Source organism: Eriocheir sinensis, chromosome 64 (assembly GCF_024679095.1).
Source record: "Eriocheir sinensis breed Jianghai 21 chromosome 64, ASM2467909v1, whole genome shotgun sequence".
Lineage (NCBI taxonomy): Eukaryota > Metazoa > Arthropoda > Malacostraca > Decapoda > Varunidae > Eriocheir > Eriocheir sinensis.
Genome location: NC_066572.1, coordinates 9,818,403 through 9,826,915, shown reverse-complemented (window position 1 = coordinate 9,826,915; position 8,513 = coordinate 9,818,403). Strand labels below are relative to the sequence as shown.

Sequence of the window (8,513 nt, the reverse complement as noted above, 5' to 3'; positions counted from 1 at the left end):
TACATACAAGTACTTAGGCGCCCCTGTCAGCTTCCAGAAATCTGTGCAGAGCGTCACTCATGTTCAGAACATCTGCCTTCCTAGGTTAGCTCCTCTTAAGGTTTTGGCTAACAGGGGCCTTGGAGTCGGCATCCCTGTCCTCAGGATGTTTTACCTTTCTGTCGTCAGGTCCCTCATTGATTATGCTGCCCCTGTTTTGGTACAGTTTAGTGCGGCACAACTTCACCCCTTGGAACTTATTCAAAATGAGGCCATGCGCCTCATTCTGGGGTGCCCCAGAACTGCAAAACTTGAGGTCATGAGGGCAGAACTGAATCTGCCTCGTGTTGTGGACAGAATCTGGGAAATTACTTGTCGCACCGTCAGCCGCCTGCTTCGTGCTGGTGCAGTGCCCCTTCACCAGGCACTGGTAACTCTGCACCGTGACTCCAGGGCTCCTGTTACCTCCTACCTTAGGAAAATTTATCTCATGTTAGCAGAGACTGGTGTGTTAGAAGCGTGCTTAGGCCTAGTTTACTCCCCGGCCCCACCTGCCTGGCCTCCCTATCGTGTCAGTGTAGACGTTGAACAACTACCTTTCCCTAAACGTGATTGGCTTCCCCGTGTCCTCCAGGATCACTTCATGGTCAAACTGTCCAAGTACCCCCGTGTTCGGGCTGTCCATGTGTACTGTGATGGCTCCGTAGATGGCAGCAGGTCGGGCTGTGGCGTGTTTATCCGGGATTACGCTTCCCCCACCCAGTACACTGACATTGAGGTTACCAGGCGGCTGCCGGGGTACCTGTCCTCGACCCGGGCTGAGCTGTATGCCATCCTTGAGGCTCTCCACACTGTAGCAGCTTTGCACGAAAATGTCTACTTGTTTGTTGATAGCCAGGCTGCATTGCATGAACTTGTGTCCTCCTCCCCTGCCGACTGTGATCTTGTAGCTAAGTGCCTGACTGCCGTCCGTGCCCTTGAGGCCGCAGGTGCCACGGTCCACTTCACCTGGGTGCCCTCTCATGTGGGCATCCAGCTCAATGAGAAGGCAGACTGCCTTGCTCGACGAGCCCTTCAGGATGACACAGTGGACCCTGGCACTGAATATACGCTTAGCTATGTTAAGAATAGACTTAGGCATTATTCACGTGATAGCATTGCTACCCAACTCAGACACTGCTGTGACAATGGCAGCGCCAGCAGCCTCCACTATGTTAGTGTCTCCCAGCGCTGTGTTTACCCCTATGGGCGACACAGTGCCCCTCAGGATGTGGTAGCAATGCGCCTTAGGCTAGGCTATAGGTACTACTGGGAGGTTAGTAACTCCCCTGGTGTCTGCTGCACGCTCTGTGCCAGGCCGAGGGGCCACACACTGCATCACTATGTCATGGAATGCCCTCTCATTGCTAAGTTTAAGCCACGGGACTGCCTTGACCTGCCCCAGACAATTTGTTGGCTCCTGAACCATGATGTCCTCCCTGCTATCCTCAAGGAACACCCTCAGTTTGCACCAAGGTGGTGATGCCGTGTGTGGCAGCCTGAACTACTGCCGTGCTATACAAGGCTGTGATCTCTGCAGTATTTTACTTTAAGGACTAGTATTACTCTATCTCTGTATTCATTCCCATCTAGTGCTTGGGCAATGTTCTCCGTCCACACATTTTATTGTCTTATTGTCCAGGGGGAGGTACTGCCCCCTCCCTTGTTGTGCTTTCCTTCCTACCATTGTATCTTTTTAATTTCATGGTGCTCCCTACACATGTATTAATAATTGTATAATCACACTCTGTCCTGCCTGGGGGTTGGGATGGCATGTTCCTCCCTTCTCCCTTGTTGTTTACCTGCAACAATAAACTATCAATCAATCATGAGTGCCCCGTGTGCCATTCGGCACAGCGTTTCCAGTAACGTTATTTTTGTTGTCAAATAAAGTTTTGGAAGTGGCCATTTTGACCCAGGTGTGACGACATGTAGGAATTTTTTTTGGGGGTGAGTATACATTAGCCTTTGTACTTCACAAAAACACTATATACAGAAGTTTTTTTTATTCGGTGATGCGTGATAACGTCCATGTTACGAGACAGATCGTTCAGTGAGTATGACTTGGCAGCATTTCTTTGGTGTGAGGACGTGCTTTCATCACGTTGCAAGCAGGAGAATCGCCATTTTCCTTTGTCATTCGGTACATGGTTTCCTGGCGCCGTATGTTCAACCGGTCGTATCTCACCATTTGGTCCTAATTCCTCCATTGTGGTCGCAAGTGCTGCTCCGTACGTGTGATGTTCAAACAAAGACTACATATAAAAGAAAGGCAGGAAAGCTGAACGAAACTCTGTGAGCAGCTGGCGTCGTCAGAGTATGTAAGGTAGGGATGGGCAAGTACCGTTAATTTGAGTACCGGTGGTACCGGTACAGAAAACTCAGGTACCGTTAGTACCGGTACCGGTACCGGTACCCGAAGGTTTTTTTTTTTTTTTTTTTTCTTAATGACTTCTGATGAAATTCCCAAATAAATTTCCTGTAAAGAAAACTCTCTCTCTCTCCTTCAACTTAATATCAACTAGAGTAGAAATGCAACGTTTAGGAGCCTTCTGATTAATGTCAAATCACTTAGGTGGACAGACCACCTAGTCTGGACCATGGGGTCTGTGTGGTCTGATTTTCTAGGTAAATCTATGTAAATCTCTCTCTCTCTCTCTCTCTCTCTCTCTCTCTCTCTCTCTCTCTGAATGAAGTTAATATTTATTTTTTCGATAAAAAAATAGCATGTATAGTTATTATGGGTGTACTCGATCATAGTCTAATAACAATAAAAATATTTATTAGCAACCTAAAAAAGAAAAAGAATCGGACATGAAGAATTATCCAGTAACTCCAATAAATAAATCAAATAATAAAATAATGGAAACGGGAGCTGTGATGGAAACGGAAAGCAGGACAAAATGGTGGGAGCTTGGGGAGACGGTCAGCGGGGCAGTGACTCAGCGTCTATACACAGGGCCCAACCCACATGGAGGCGGGCGAGCGCCGAGCGTCACTAAGATCCAAACGGTACCGGTACTAGCGGCAATGCGCAGTGCCGAGTGATCATTAAGCTTCCCGGAACCCAAGTGATCATGAGGCTTCGCGGTACCAGGTACCGGTACCGGGTACTGCGAGGAATCGATTCTTCGCGGCACCAGGTACCGGTACCTGGTATCGGTACTGGTACCGCGAAGCCTCATGATCACTTGGGTTCCGGGAAGCTTAATGATCACTCGGCACTGCGCATTGCCGCTAGTACCGGTACCGTTTGGATCTTAGGGCCGTACTTTAAAAACCTTTCGCCAGGCCTGGCACTGGAGTTCTCCGGGCGATCCAGTATTTGATACCATTAGACGGAATGAACGCTTCGCCGGGCTAAGCCTCGCCAGCGCTGAGGACGAAATAGTAATGGAACTTGCCGCCGAACGAAAGTCCAGGCGGAGGCTTCCTTTCCCGCTGGCGAAAGGCATAAATTTGAATTGTTTTACTATGTCTGCAGTAGCATGAGAAGTTGAACGAATTAGAAAAGACACACTAATTTATTTTTGCAATAACTCAAGCAAGTTTTATAAATATCGATGTATTTACATCTTTTTTCAAGACTATGTAGTATCGCTCCATGAGGATTCAAGACGCCTGCCTCCTCCGGTAAGTGCACTCTGTATTATCGTTCACATAATTAGGTTAATTTCCATTTTATGCAAGCCTGCGGCTTTGTTTGAATGTTTTGATGAATGCAGCGGTACTGTCAGGTGCATCAAAGGTGTCTCACGCCCGCAGGTGAGCCATAATGAGCTGTGCCAAGGCCACATTCTTGAGTCCTGCCCGGGCTAGTCATATTACTGATTTTATGCAGGATGAGTTAATAAATTGTTATTTTCATCATAATTTCATAATGAAATTTACAAAATGAGTATTCAGAATCATTCGTCAGTTGTGTATTTATAAATTATTGATGGATTTAATAGGCAAAATGTAACAAAAGCTGATGAAGGTATTTCCTGTTTCCTGTATTTTCAGGTATTGACATAAGAGTGCAAGCAAGTATAAAGGCTGTAGTCACTGTCTAGTGGGGTCACTCCCTCCTAAACCTAGATCAAGAGCAAGACCCAGGTAAGCCAACTAGAATTTATGAAGGGTTACTACTAGAAACATCGCTAAAATTTTACAAGTGTGCCTGTCTTGCTATGGCAGATGAAAATATTCTAGAGGGTAGTTTTTGGTGTGTTTTGAAATAATCTGCTTACCATTAGTTCTCTTCTACCCTCCCCCCCTTCCCATTTAGTGAAACCCATCGATATTTCCTGCAGGACACTCGCCCTTTATTGGTAAACCTAAAACTAACCTAACCTCGATCCCCGTGATAACTTTTTTTCAAACCAACTAGGGGCCCTACACCCCCTTCATAAAGCACATAGGTGTCTTTCACCGTGATGCAGGTGCACTTGTAAAACAATACCAAAGCATCTGTATCATAAATATTCCAAGACCAATTGTCATTACATTGATTCTTCACTTAGTTCTACTACTTGATGATATGTTGCATATCACATTAATATTACATAAATATTACTTGCTGTCAAAGTTCATTTCTTGGCATACAGGTCCCATCATACATCATAACTCATAATAGTCACTAATACTTTGTTTGAATAACATTACATAAATACTACTTGCTAGCAAAGTCCATTTTCCATCATACATCATTATTCATATATAATAGTCAATAATACTTTGTTTGTATAAGCATTACATCATTGTATATAATGTATATTCTTCAGATGATGGCAGCCTTACAAGTTTTTGAGGAGCTTGATGTCCTCGAGGATGCTGCAGGGGAAAGGGTCAGACTGCCGAGAAGGATTGTAAAGGATCGCTTGGATTTATTCCTGACTTTGACTGAAGAGGAATTTACATCCAGGTTCAGGATATCAAAGCAAAGCGCAAGGGCCTTACTTGCTGACTTACATTTACCAGAGGCAGCTGATGCAAGAGGTTAGTGTACATAATATACCATTGCGCTATAATGATTTAAACATGTGGTAATTCTTTAAGTTCTCTAGTAATGCACCCAGTCCTTTGGAAACTGTTGTCATGGCTGATTTTAATGTTTCAAACATAACCTTAATTTTTTGGGGGTGGTGAATAGCAAATAAATACCATATCCCCACGTCATCAAATACATTAATCAAAATCATTAGCAGTTGTTGCCCTACATATAGATGATATATTACAATGGAATGCAAGATATGGGATTTATTCTTGGTTATCCTTAACAATTTACTCTCCTTCCATAGGATGTCCTGTACCACCTCACCTTCAACTCCTCATCACCTTAAGATGGATGGCCACTGGTGACCTGCACCAAACTATTGGAGATTGCCTGGATGTCTCTCAGCAGTTTGTAAGTTCATGCTCTTCACGTACTGTGCGTGCCATTACTGCTTTATATCAGCGGTATGTAAAGAATTCCTGGAAGGCATGAGTTAGGGTCCATCAAGACAAACTTTGAAGCAATCTCTGGATTCCCAGGTGTCATTGGTGCAATAGACTGCACACACATCCCCATTCTCAGTCCAGGTGGTCAGCAAGCAGAAACTTACCGAAGCAGAAAGGGCTTCTTTTCATTAAATGTACAAGCAGTGTGTGGTCCAGACTTAACATTTTATAATATTATATGTCGATGGCCAGGATCAGTCCACGACAGCGGAATATTTGCTAATAGTTCTCTGTATGCTCAGTTGCAAGCTGGCGATTACAATGGCCATTTGTTAGGGGACTCAGCCTACCCTCTTCGTCCCTTTCTTATGACTCCTGTTGGGAATCCATCACGGCCAAATGAAGGACGATATAACTTGGCTCATGCTAAAACCCGTAATGTAATAGAGAGAGCATTTGGAGTGTGGAAACGACGATTCCGTTGTCTGGCCATTCCTATGCGTACAAGCCTGGACACAACCATGGCCACAATCTGCAGTGCAGCTGTTTTGCACAACATTGCACTGGCAGACAGGAATGAAGATATGGAAGATTATGACAATGATATTATAAATGAAGAGGAAAGACTCATTGAGTATGCACAAAATAGACATGCAGGACAGAGGAAGAGGGCAAACATGATAAATAATGTATTTTCAAATGAATAACATGAAATGATATAAATGTCAGGGACCAATTTTTGCTGCCCAAATAGTGATAAAAGTAAACTGTTGTCTGTATCTTTTTTGGGTTTTGTAAACTGAGGGAGTAAGCCAATACAAAGGCTGCAGGCACTATACCAAATGGGGTGACTATCTGGCCCGTGCTGGGTTAATGGGTCTCTCCCACTACAAGCTCAAAGGGTCAACTGGACAGGAATGAGCTCTGAGCTCCACAGTCACACATAGCTATAGCATATACTCCCATTACACACACAGGACATGCAAACACACAGGCGTGGAACCCTACTCTACCTTCAGGTAATGTGGTTTTCAGTCTGGAAAATAAGTTATATTTGTTTTCAAGTTTTATATTTTTGTGGAATCTGTTTTATATGGTTGACTAATAAAATCTATTGGAAAAGTATTTTGATGTTTAATACGACAATCATATCCTGAAAGTCTTTCAGAACAGAAGAAAAAAATGATTAGTGATTTTTTAGTTGAGCCAAGTTTTTCTCGTGATATTCTTTGACACACCTCTTTTGAATGGCAATTAGTTCCAATTGGCTTTCATGAACTTTTGAGAGATTGGCATAGTATTCTGTTGCCAACTTCTTTTCGTGATCTATTACATGTACACACCCACATATGTACACACACACACACACACACACACACACACACACACACATGTACACACACACACACACACACACACACACACACACACACACACACACACACACACACACACACACACACACACACACACACACACACACACACACACACACACACATGTACACACACACACACACACACACACACACATGTACACACACACACACACACACACACACACACATGTACACACACACACACACACACACACACACACACACACACACACACACACACACACACACACACACACACATGTACACACACACACAGACATGTACACACACATTCTTTTCTCGAGGGCTTAATAAATTTTCTTCACTCGCTAATCCCTAGGCCACTGAGGACTGGGTGAGGCGCTAATCTCAGGGCAGCCGTTGTCTTTATATCCACCCACCCACACCCATGTCACATCCACATTCATGATCATTCGTCAGAACGATTCCTACCTTTTTTCCCTTATTCCTTTCCCCAGGTGTGGGGTCAGAGGCCCTTTTCATATATATGTATATATTCCTCATATTTTGTTTTTGTACATATTTCGAAACGAAAAATAGTAATTACCGTCATGTTTTTGATAAATTTCGTCGAAGGAGACCCTGATGTACCCAAAGCGGGTACTCAGCATATAATGTATGCGAAGGATGAATATGCACCATACAAATTTCCCGCGCTTTTTAGTCGACACGGTGCTACATCTAGCAGGCTTTGGGAGTGTTAGCGCGGGCGATCACTTTCGGTCGCCGAGACTGGCGATCGCCACCGCTGGAGAAAAATGGGTGTTTAAAGTACGGCCTTCCTCACCGACACGATCGCCAAGCGTAACTTCGCCAGGCATTCGCCGACCTTGGCGGATGGTTTTAGTACGCCCTAAGATCCTAACGGTACCGGTACTAGCGGCAATGTGCAGTGCCGAGTGATCATTGCTTCCCGGAACCCAAGTGATCATGAGGCTTCGCGGTACCAGGTACCGATACCGGGTACCGGTACCAGGTACCGGTACCTGGTACCGCGAAGCCTCATGATCACTTGGGTTCCGTGAAGCTTAATGATCACTCGGCACTGCGCATTGCCGCTAGTACCGGTACTGTTAGGATCTTAGTGACGCTCGGCGCTCGCCCGCCTCCATGTGGTATGGGCCCTGTGTGTAGACGATGAGTCACTGCCCCGCTGACCGTCTCCCCAAGTTCCCACCATTTTGTCCTGCTTTACGTTTCCATCACAGCTCCCGTTTCCATTATTTTATTATTTGATTTATTTATTGAAATTACTGGATAATTCTTCATGTCCGATTCTTTTTCTTTTTTAGGTTGCTAATAAATATTGTTATTGTTATTAGACTATGATCGAGTACCCACTACCCATATCACCGAGATATCCACTTACTAAGTGGTGATCTCTCTCTCTCTCTCTCTCTCTCTCTCTCTCTCTCTCTCTCTCTCTCTCTCTCTCTCTCTCTCTCTCTCTCTCTCTCTCTCTCTCTCTCTCTCTCTCTCTCTCTCTCTCGCCTACTACACCTCCAATATTTAATCATCTTATATAATCCATCATACAATTCTTTATAGCCAAAAACTCTCGCCAAGGGATTCAAACTCTTTTTTCGTTAATGCTTTATTGGATAAATATGATCTCTCTCTCTCTCTCTCTCTCTCTAAAAGTTAACGAGTCATACGAATTTAACAGTGGCAA

The 8,513-nt window shown here is 44.4% G+C and overlaps 1 long non-coding RNA gene across 2 annotated transcripts; it reads left to right on the top strand.

Moving 5' to 3' along the window:
• Positions 1–3,364: 3,364 nt before the first annotated feature.
• LOC126987072 (uncharacterized) lies at positions 3,365–6,567 on the top strand. Of its 2 annotated transcripts, XR_007740149.1 has the most exons (4): positions 3,365–3,651; positions 4,024–4,116; positions 4,785–4,998; positions 5,301–6,567. It is a non-coding gene; the product is annotated as an uncharacterized LOC126987072 (long non-coding RNA). The 2 variants fall into 2 exon arrangements; XR_007740148.1 differs by having other exon boundaries at positions 3,365–4,116.
• The last annotated feature ends 1,946 nt before the right edge of the window (positions 6,568–8,513 follow it).